This window comes from Lemur catta, chromosome 8 (assembly GCF_020740605.2).
Source record: "Lemur catta isolate mLemCat1 chromosome 8, mLemCat1.pri, whole genome shotgun sequence".
Lineage (NCBI taxonomy): Eukaryota > Metazoa > Chordata > Mammalia > Primates > Lemuridae > Lemur > Lemur catta.
This window is the reverse complement of record NC_059135.1, coordinates 1,387,674-1,398,930: the sequence shown is the minus strand read 5'-3', so window position 1 is coordinate 1,398,930 and position 11,257 is coordinate 1,387,674.

The following is an 11,257-nucleotide window of genomic DNA, read 5'->3' as shown; positions in this document are numbered from 1 at the left end:
AAAGATCTAATCTGGGATTTCTCATTACCAGATAGACTTAAAAAACTAAGGTTGAGTGATACAAAGTCAAGAAAGCACCTTAGATATTACCAAAGTTCTGACTAAAATATTATATTTTAAAATGTACGCACAATTGCTATTCTTGTTCTACTTACATAAATAATCATGTCAAGTTTAGTGAAACTAGATTTATTTTGTAAAAAAAAAATTAACTCTCATTATTTTTGGTAAATACAGGAGTGACTATAAAAAGGTTACATTTCAGTAGAAAACTAGAATGCACCTTTATCAAATTCTAGTCCTGATCATTTTTACTGAGGTTTTGTCACCCATCCGTGAACTGAACTGAATCCTGAGTTCTTCTAGTTTTGCAAGAGACTGGAAGGTCCCTTTTTCCACGTGCTGAAAGCTGGGACCAGATGCCTCCAAACTTCAGAAAGATGACTCCAATAGGCCACGTGTGGTGACCCGCATGCCAGCTGTCACAGGGGTCACTCACCCCTGACACACCCGGGGACATTCAAACTGCAAAGCAGGAAGACCCTACAGATCTCGCTGCCACCGGCATCCCGCCATCTACAGATGCTTCAGACCCAAGTCTGGAATCTCCGCCAGCTGTCCTCAGACTCAAAACTAAGACCACAATCCCCTCCACATCTTAGCCTTTGTTTTTCTTTTGTTTTTATAGAACATTGTCTAGAATTCCCTTCAAGCAATACAACCTAACACGAACAATTTAGCCCCAATAGTCCTCCAAAATAGATCTTGATTCCCTCACAGCTTAACGAGGGGGAGCTCGTGCTCTTATTGATAAACAGTATTTTTCTATGTTAATGAATAAGAAATTGCTGCCCATAAGCTAAAGGGTCCTAAGAAACTAATCCCGGTCTCCAAGCAGACGGGGCTGCTGCCTGCAGCCGTCTGTGTGGTTGGGGGTCTCTGCTCCAGAGACCTTCTCAGTCCCGGGCTGTTCCTCCCCTTGGCGCTGTTGTGTTCACCTCCCTCGTCTGTTGTGTCCTCTCAGGGGTTTTAAGCGCTTTCCAGAAGCCACTCACGCGTCCAAAGACCGCCCTCAGGATTGGAGGACTTGGAGAACTCAGCAACCCCATCACTCAAGCCCACAGTGACTAGTCACTTGGGATGATGATGCCATGTGGCCTTGCATTCTGGCGCAACTGTTGGTGACAGCGTGACTGGTCAGCAGCGGTCACCAAGAGCAACACTGCCCTGCTGGTCACACTCCCAGCTCCTGAGACCAGGACCGTAGAATCCAGAGCAGACAAAGCCAGATAGGCTCACAAGTGACCTCAACCTTTCTTGACTTGCAAATATAAGCAAAACTTAACTTGAGCTATTTCTTATAAATGCCTATATTACAGAACAATAGAACTCAAGCTCAACCGATCAGAAGTAGCCAACAAATTTATAATCATATAACTGGGGACTTTCCACTGGGACAGACCCAATAGTGCCACTGTGTAACTGTAGCCACTGAAATGTTTCCCTGGCGTCACTTCCATGCTTGTCCTGCGAAAGCTTCTCCCGCTTCCCTGAGCCCCTGGAGTGGGGCTGCCCGATGCCTGGATCTCCGTCAGCTCAAATAAACTTTGTAGCATTTCTCTGCATTTCAGTTCACTTTGTAACAGCACCCACATCATTTCCTGAGGCTGGGACCCCCTGGCGTCTCTGGTCATCCATCTGGGACCCTCGGGAGGGGGTGGCGGCTGAGACCCACCACGCAGACGGTGATCTGTGATGCCCACGGATTGGAGCCCCGACGAAAACTCTGGACACGGGCGAGAGTGGGCTTCCCTGGTCCACGACACTCCAGGCATGTGTTGTCACACGCAGATGCCAGGAGAGCAGCACTGTCCCGACTTCGTGGGGAGGGGACAATGGACACGTCTAGTCTGGAACTTCCCCGGATCCCACGGGGTGACTCTTTGGTTGACTTTACCGGATCCGCTCCTTGTGAAAGACCACGGCCAGGAGTACACCCGCCCGGCGTGGTCCTGGGGTCCCCGACTCGCCATTGCTGTCGGAACGAGCGCCATCCCGTGTGAGCTGCTCCCCCAAGTGGTGTCTGGTCAGCTCCGGGCGAGGCCCCACCAGAGCCGCCGCGAAGCTCGTCCCCCCAGGGCCCCGGGAGTGGCCGACGTCTGGGTGGCTGCAGACCCACAGCTGCTCCGTCCACGCACACGCAGATGTCTCAACGAGCGGGGGCAGTGACCCTCTGGGACTCAGCTGCTCCGGCTGCAAAACGGCGAAATGGGGGAGGCTGCAGCCCTGCCTGGCTACACCGTGGCCGCGCCGAGGGACCGGCCCAAGGCTGCCACGCCCAGCGGCCAAGCTTGTCTTCAGGGCCATCTGCACAGACTTCAGATTTCAAACAGAATCAAAGCCTTTTTAGAGTTTAGGCAAAAATCTTGTGATTTCTTTTTCAAATAGTTTGGGCTTGGCAGGTTCCAAGCTGCACTTTGCCAAACCCTCTTTCCTCCTATAATTTAAAGAAGAAAAAAGCACAAGAAACAAAACCACCATGCATTCCAAGGAGATGTGGTCTGCGTGCTGCCGACAGCCACAGGCATCTAAGTCACCATTTGCAGAATCTGCCCCCTGCCCCACAGCCCTGCAAGAGCCTCTGCCCACGCTTTGTAAATTCTCATTTTTTCTTATTTTATTTTATTTTCAGTCTGTCAGTGAGGCAGAGTCTCTGCAGGGACTTAGAGCCAGCGGGGCCCAAAGCCTGTAGAGCCCCCGCGGCAGGGCCATGAGGCCAGCACCTGGGAGCCAGCAGCCTGGCGGAGCCCGGCAGAGCCCAGCGGTGGGCAGTGACCAGGCGGCTGCAAGAGGCTCCGCCCCAGGCAGAGTGGGAGGAGGGCTGTGGACGGAGCCCCTCCCTGCCCGTCCTCTTCCCAGTGTCCAGCAGGGGCGGACACGGACAGCACACGCCACCCACCGCGCCCAAGGCTCAGCACATGTGGGGACATAGGGAGGGCGGGTCCACTTTGGGGGTGGGGGCTGGGGACGTGGAGAAGGCCTTGGGGGGCACAGCTGAGGCCTGGCCTGAGGCTGCCTTGTGGGGGACCCCAGGAGAGGGGAGGGCTGGAGGACAGAGGATGGAGGACAGAAGGACAGTCTCCTGGGAGACCAGACCCACCCAAACCAGGGGGTGCCAGGCCCCGGGAGGTGGACTCCAGAGGGACAGAGGCCCTGGGCTGGGCTCTCACAACAGGCAGGCAGGGTCCTGGACCTCCTCCTGTTGTCCAGTCCCCTCGGCACAAGCTGACTGGGTCCCACTTGTGCCCTGTGTGCCCTGGCATTAGGGCTTCTGTGGCTCACGGTGGAGACAGTCGGTCCTGCGGGCCCCATGCCCCTGCAGATGGGCAGCACCCACAGCGGCCACGGAGCCAGGTGCCCATGTGGGATGTCACAGCCGTCAATCCTGCTCCTTGGGCTGGGAGCCAAGTGTCGACAGCGTGAGTGGTGACTTCTGCTCGGTCTCTGCGCCCATTAGGGGATGGGAGGCTTCACTTCCACCGGCGTCGCCTTCCGCAGATCCGCTCGGGCGTGCAGCCACGGCACAGAGAGCCACAGAGCACCGGGCTGGAGCCCAGGCTCCCCGGGGGTGGCCGCCTCACCCCAGCCCTCGGGCAGTGCTCGCCCTGTGAGTCCCGGTGCAGCTTCCCGGTGACCACCGTGAAGAGTGACTGTGGGAGGAACGATTGCAGCCCCCGGGTCTCGCTGCTGGGCCTGAGTGCGGGGACGGGGCTCCCTGCTTTCCGGATGCACGAGACCCAGGTGCCTGAGGTCGGGGAGGGACTGCCCAGCTCAGGTACCCTTTGCAGGACATGGCTCGCCCGTGTAGGAGCTCCCCCCCCGAGCAGGTGGGGTGGAACCCACTGGAAGCATTCTCCCCCTGGTCCAGGAAACCCTGGGAAGGTCCTGGCCGGCAGGTGCTGCAAGCGGGAAGGCACGGCAGGGCGGCGTGGGCGGTGCCAACTCAAGGACCCTGGAGGCCGTGAGGACTGGGCTCTCCAGGCACACGCCAGCCCACAGGGTGTGGCGGGCAGGCCCACAGGTGCCTGCATGTCAGAAAGGCTGGGAAAGTCATCGTCACCCCTCAGCTGAACAGCAGCCAGGAGGGGACAGCATTGCCCTCGACCACTGGCCTCTCCGGTCCCACTGCAGCCCCGCAGCACGGGAGTGTGGACCCTCCCCTCAGCCCGAGGGCACCCCTCACCCCTGCAGCGGGAGAGCCCGCGAGGCCGTCGGCACAGACAGCCCCGGCGATGGCCTCAGACGGTTGCGTCCAGGGCGGCATCGACAGTCTGCGTTTCACGCAGGGAGTGAGGACGTGCGGACGCTTGGACGGCCCTAACTGTGAGTACAGCTCGCTACGTTAAGCGAGACGGGAAAACGCCATGATCACGGAAACAGATGTCGAAAACCCTCCGCATCCTTCCCTATTAAAGCTTTATTTAAAAAAATCTCATACCAAAGAAAGAATAGAAAACAACTTCCCTACTTTGATAAAAGTTTCTCCTAGAAACCTTCAGTCGACATCATAATTAATGGTAAAACTTTCAAAGCATTCCCTTTAAGGTCAGGAGGAAACACAGGCGTCTTTGCCATGGCTGATTTTTTTTACTATTATGCTATACGATATACTTTTTTAAAAAATCGTTGGAAATAAGAAGATCAAGCCCTCAGCAGCCGTAGGTGCCGACCGTCTGCCGAGGGGTCGGAAGGTGGTGACACGCTGACAGTGCGGTAAAACCGGCCGATGAGTCAGTCACCTCGCGAGGCAGCAGGTGCGTGTGACTGTCAGTCACTAACTTTCCTATTCACAACGGTGGCCCATGAAAATACGTTGTCAAAAACACTACTCACGGTGGCCAAAATTTAGAAATACCTAAAAATAAACCAAAAACTACGAAAAGGCCTCCATGATGAAAGCTGTAAAACTTTACTGAGAAGCAATTTTTACGACTTGCGTCACGGGAGGGACTGGAAACGCACGGAGCTCCGGGACGCCCAGCCCACCTGCGAGGAGAGGGCAGGTCCCGTCCGACCGTCACCGGGGGACTCAGCGGGACGGAGCCACCACGCACGCCATGGACTGACGTTGGAGAAAACAGCAAGACATTCTGAAAAATAAGAAATACATCCCATAAAACCATGTTATTCAAAACAGCCTGTCCTTGACCCAGAAATGTGCAGCGAGCTCCCGCCACACTCAGCCAGCCGACACCCTCCCCGCACTGTCCGCCATCGCTCTTCCTGTGTGACGGTCATCGAGCATTGGGTGGTGCCTCCTCGGGGAGCCATCCACCCGCCCACGAGTCACCGAACCCCCCTGAAATGGGGCCCAAAGGCCGGGCGTCCTGGGCCACAGCCCAGCCTCAGGCCTGGGAGCTCTGGTCTGAGGCCGTCGGGAAGGGCGGCTGGGGGCTGTCCCCTCCCTGAGCACGTCCCTGCCAGACCGTCACTGGAGAGCAGGAGCCTCCTCCTGAGCCTGCCCCTCCCAGCACAGGCGGCCACCCTGGGCTGACCGAGGCTGGGCCTGGGCCGAGCTTGGCTGCAGGGCTGACCCCACGGGCCAGGTCATGGCTGCTGGCTGTGGTCACAGCCTCTCCTTCTGGCTGAATTGCTCAGCTGTGTCTGCTCCAGCCCCTCCTCCCTCCCCGCCCAGGGACGCCCCTGTGTCCTGGGTGGTTCTTGGGCTGCTGTGAGCAGTGGGGGGGCTGGGACTCTCCTCCACCTCCCGGCTGCAGGGCCATGAGACAACCCCTCTCCATCCCTTCCCCGGGGCAAGAAGCCCTGTCCTCGTCCCCAGAAGAGGTGTGCCCACCCGCCTCCCACAGGCCCAGGGGCTCCCTCCCTTGCAGCCCATTGCCTGGGCTGGGGGTCCCTGGCTCAGCGCCCACCTGCCCCTCCCACAAACAGGATGTTACCGCTGCACCGAGCAACACGGCCACGCCCGGCAGAGGCTGCAGTCCTTCCTCGCCCCGCCCCGCCTTCCGAGGGTCTAGTGCCGGCCTTGGGACTCAGCCTCACCCTCCAGGGTGGCAAGACCCTGCTCCTGGGACCCTGGCCAGGCCTGCCCTTGGGAGAAGGCACTTCCTGGGAGCCCTGGGGCCAGCAGCATGCGATCCAGGCGGCCTGGTGTGCAGGAGCCCATCCCCCAGCCCACAGGCTGCCCACCAGGGCCACCGAGGGCACAGCTACCCCCCACAGGCAGGCCGGGGCTCCTGGCGCAGGACAGGGGACAGAAGCCCACTCCTCTGTCCTCTGCTCCTCCACGGGCAGCTGACAAGGACGCCCAGCCCAGCGCCGCTCCATGTCCCTGCCGCCCACTCCGCGCCTTCCCTCAGGCGGCCCTGCTGGGGGATGGCAGGCAGCTCCCAGGGCACCCTCACCAAGAGCCAAGGGCTGGGACGGCCGGGGCCCGGCACACTGGGCAGGGCCGTCCTTCCCGGCCCAAACGGTCCAGAGCCGGGTGCTTCCACTCAGAGCAGCCCAGAGGATGCGCTGAATTGGCCTCAGTCTGGAAACTGCTCTTGCTCTGGGGCCCGAGCCGGCCCTGCGGCCAGGCCTGCGGACGCTGTGACTGCCCTGCACGGCACCACCGGCTCCGGCAAGGTCCCAGGACGGCCTCTGTGCGGACACAAAATCTGCGACTCCAAACCTCTGGCCCCCCCAAGACTAGGGGAAGGTTCCAGGGCGAACCTGAGCCCTGAACAGGGGAGGGTAGCGAGTCTGGCTCGCTGGAACCGTCCTTCCTGGGACGGACGCTGCCCTGGCAGAGCGGCTGGGGGCTTCCGCAAGCCACCCTGCAGGCAGAGCCCTCGCAGGCTCTTGAGCGAAGCCGGGATTGGAGCGGTCGGCCAGGCAGCAGGACGGTGAAGGAACGGCCGGCGGCCGGCAGCCGGCCAGGAGGGAGGAGGTGGCAGGAGGGGCAGGGGCTCCCAGTGTCTGGGGACGTGGCCCCAAGGCCCGGCGGGTGGGCTCCTCCATCCTGACGATCCGGTCGTGTCTGGAGGCCCCGGGTCTAGGCCTCCCCGTCTCTCAAGGAGACCAGGCTGCGGGTCAGGCGGAGGAGCAGGGACACAGCCGAGGGACGCCAAGCACGGCCCCACCCGGAGCCGAGCATCGGGGTCAGCTCCTGCCGACCGGTGCTCAGACCAGAGAGACGGGTGCCAGGGGCCAAGGTGCGCCCCTGCCACCGCGTGGGTGGCTCTGCGCGGGCTCCTGCTCTGACCTGGGATAGGCTCGCCCAGACATCCTGTGATCAAAGGGCACAACACAGCAGGATGCCAGGGGGCACTGCCGGAGCGGCTTCCCCCACAGCAGGGGCTCTGGAGGGACGGCGGGCGGGGGCAGGTAGGACCACCCCTGAGAACAAGGTGCCCACGTTTCCCGTCCCCACACTCAGCCTGAGGCCTCATCCACCCCCCCGCCTGCCGAGGGGCAGCACCAGGCTCGGGGGCGAGGGCAGGCCCGGGCTCAGACCCACCCGAGCTGCGCTGGGTGGGGACCCTCCAGGTCCGACAGGGTGTCCAGGTGGAGGGGGCAGCACCTGTCTCACAGACCCCACACGGCGCAGTCCCACGAGGTGACGGGAGTCGGCTCCCTGCAGGATGCCGGGGCGAGAGGCCGGAGGTTCCCTCCAGCGTCACCACCCAGAGGACAGGCCGGCAGCGCCAGACCAAACCCGAGGCAGCTTCCACGCAGCGAAAGCCGGGGGGCAGCCCCTTCTGTCCCCAAGGCTCTGCAGAGCCACCCGGGGCCTGCTCCTTTCCAGCAGGGACCGGGATTACCATTTGCAGAGAGATCCCGGGTCCCTGCCCACCTGCTCTGCCAGGGCCGCAGGTCACTCTGGGGAAGCCTGTCCTTGCCACCAGCCACGCCCTGTGGCCGCTTCTTGCTCCCTCAGGCTGCTGCCCAAGGGGACCCCAGTCCCTCGCAGAGGTGTGGGGACCCTGCACCCTCTGCTGCTCCCCAGCCACCGCACCACCTCTGGGAGTCCTGCCAGGTCAGGTGGCACCGCCAGCCATCCCAGCCCGTGTCCTTGACCCTGTGTCCACAGGTGCCTGCCTGCAACCCCTGCATCCACACTAGCGGGACCCGCCCTCACCAGCAGGGACGTCACTGGCCGTGGCACCCCCGCCCCCCACGAGCAGGCAGCCAGTCTTAATTTCTTTGGAAATTGGTTTTTGGAGTTGCTGAAAGCCAGTGATGAAGGGAACAGAAAACGAAACTGGCGCCATCCACGGCCCCTCAAACCCACCCACGTGTCCTGCGTGGAGTGGCCCAGGCCTGGGCGGTGGGTTCTGTCGGCTACGCCCACCCCAGCCCATCCCTGACCACATGGGCTGGGCCCAGCCGCTCCCGCCCTGCCGAGGGCGAGGGCCAGGCAAGGCTGGTGGCCGCAGCCCCCAGGTGTCACCCTGACCGGGCTCCTGGCTCCGCAGGTGGCTTGTGCTCGGCTGTGTCCTGGCCAGGCCCGAGGGCAGCCCTCGTTCTCGTCTGCCTACATGGCTGCTACGTCTCTGCGGCCAGGGGTCCGATGACGAGGAGGGCAGGGGCAGCTCTGTCCCGGGAACAGTGAGGCCCTGGGGGCCCGTGTGCTCCACTCCTCGTGGCTGGCCTCGTGGCCGGCGGGAACAGCTTTCTCTAGCCCAGTAATAGTTCCCTGGCACAAAATGTAACCGCCACCCCTGGTTGTGGGGGGGCAAGGAAGGAGGCCCCGTGGGTGGGGACAGTGGGAGAGGAGGGGGGAAGAGAGCTCTGGGGTAGTGCAGGGGCACCGGGTGGCAGTGTCTTCTCTCTGAACCCTGCAGCCCTGTCACCGTGTCTCAGCGGCTTCTGCAGAGCCCCCGGAGCCAGCTCCTCTGACCACTGGGGTCACGGGCCTCCTGTGCCTGGCCAGCTGACCCTGGCCCAGCCCCCCTGCTTCTTGTCGCCAAGGCGCTCTGGCAGGTGCTGGCCCCCTGAGAGCTGGGAGGACCATCCTGCCCGCGCCGGTCCCTGCCCCTTGGCCTAAGCACCATCCGGGCCACGGTGCACCGCGCTGGCCCTTCCTGCTGCTCTTCTCCCTGTAAGGCAAGACCCCTCTGGCCTTCGGGGCAGGCTCCCTAGAAGCAGGGTCTGGAGCTGGGTCAGGGCAGCAGCACCCACCCCGCCTGCACAGCCAGACGCCAGGCTGAGCTGCTCTCCCAGCGCCTCTCCCCAGCTCCTCGCAGGAAACGTCCGCCCAGCGCCCTGCCCACACTCCGGCAGGCAGTGATGGGGCCGGGATTTGAACCTGGCCTGAGTTTCCTGTATTCAGGGATGGCACAGGGGTAACTCGGGCGACCTCCCAGCTACAGAGATGACACTTGCTGTCGGCTTGTGCCTTTTCCTTGTCAGCTTTTGATCAGCCGTCCTGACCAGCGCCGGTGGGAGGAGAAACGGCAGCCGGGTGGGAGGTCCAGACACACCTGGAGCCCCTCCCGGAAGCCCTGAAGGCTGCCGTCCCGCCCGGCCCCAGCCGGAACCCTCAAGCTCAGATGGAGGCTGAGCACCCGCGAAGCTCCCCAACGCCCAGGAGACCGAGAGAGGAGTAAACAGCGAGGGCGGAGAGGCCGCTGTGTCCCTGTGCGGTCTATGCACGCTGTCCCCACACCCTTCCTGACAGTCACTCTCAAGCGCGTCGTAGTGCACCCCACTCACCCCGGTCCCCTGGGCATCAGGACAATGAGCTGAGGATCCCAGAGGGACAGAACATTTCCCCCCCAGGGGGAGGGTCCTGGCTGTGCGTCTCAGGACCTGCGAGACGCGAGCGTCACCCCAACCTTGCCGTTGTGGTACAGGCCTCTTCAGGGCATGGAGCCGTCCCCCTCCCGGAGGCGCCTGGGCCAGGGCTGTGGCTCCAGTCATCACGACCTGAGGCCAGAAATGGGCTGGACATGACCCTGCCGGGAGGAACTGCCCAGTCTGGTCAACTGAGAAGAGGCACGGGCAGCAAGGGATAGGTCACTGTGGGTGACTGTCGAGCCTCTGCCCAGGGTTCACCCCGAGTCCGGGCTTCCAGGCCTGCGTGGCCGGCTCGGTCCCCAAAGCCTGTGGGCAGAGGCGGCGTGCAGAGAGCGGGTGCCCCTAACCCTGCCGGGCCAGGCAGAGCCAGGCCCCTGCGATGCAGCGTGGCACACGGGTGGCCAAGCCAGGCCCAGGCAAGAAGGAGCAGGCCCAGAGCATGTACTGCACGGTGGTCTGTGAGTCACCCATGTGGCACAACAGAGGGTACGTGGGAGAGGGCACAGGACTGCACACTTGGATTGGGTCCCCAAAGCCTCTCTCCAGCAATGACTCAGAGTCTCTGGGTGAAGGGAGCAGCCTTCTCCAGGAGGCAGGGCAGGACGGCCAGGCCCTCTGGGCCCAGGGCAGGGGTGACGGGCGGGGGTGGAGCCCACCTTCCTGCTCCAGCCTTGCACCATGGTGGACAAGCCCTCAGCCATGAGGGGGAGGAGCTGTTGGCACCATCCCACCCATGGGCACCGCTCCAGCTTTGAGGTGAAACCACAGGCCCTGAAATTTGGGTGCCCTTTTGCCACGTGGGGGTTACCTTGGGGCTGTCTGCCAAGGATGCCTACTGACTTGCTTCCCCATTTCCGCCCCGATCACGTATCTGGGACCATGCCCAGCCCAGGCCACGGCGGTGGCTGGGGCCTCTGCCCACAAGGCATAGAGGGGAGACAGGAGGCATGGGGGGCTGCGCGCCGCGGAAGGCGGCCCTGGGCCGCCGGCTCCTCCCTGCAGCCGAGGCCACTGCCCTCCCCTCTTGCAGAGGAGCTGTGCTCGGCCACCCGGCACGTCCCCTGTCCCTTACGCGATCTGACCTGCGGTTGGTCCCGGCCCTATCCCTTCTCCAAGAGCCCAGGCCAACAGCCCAAAAGAGTCACGTGAGGGGACCAAGAAACTAGCTGTCAATCACCAAAAACTAAGTCATCTGTTGCCTCTCCGCAGGGCGGGGAGAGGTGAGCTCGTTTCTCGGCCAGTCTCCACGTACGGCCCCCACCCTCCTCCGCAAACACATCAGGTGTGAGGAGGCGCCGACGGGGAAGCGGCTGGACAGGGCCGGGGGAGTGGGCTGCCACGGGGCGCGGGCGAGGCGGGAGGCGGCGGCCGGGCGCGCCGGGCAGGGGCGCTGCGGAGCGGACGCGGGGCGCGCAGCCAGGGCGCAGGAAACCAGCGCGCGGGAGGGAGCAGAGGG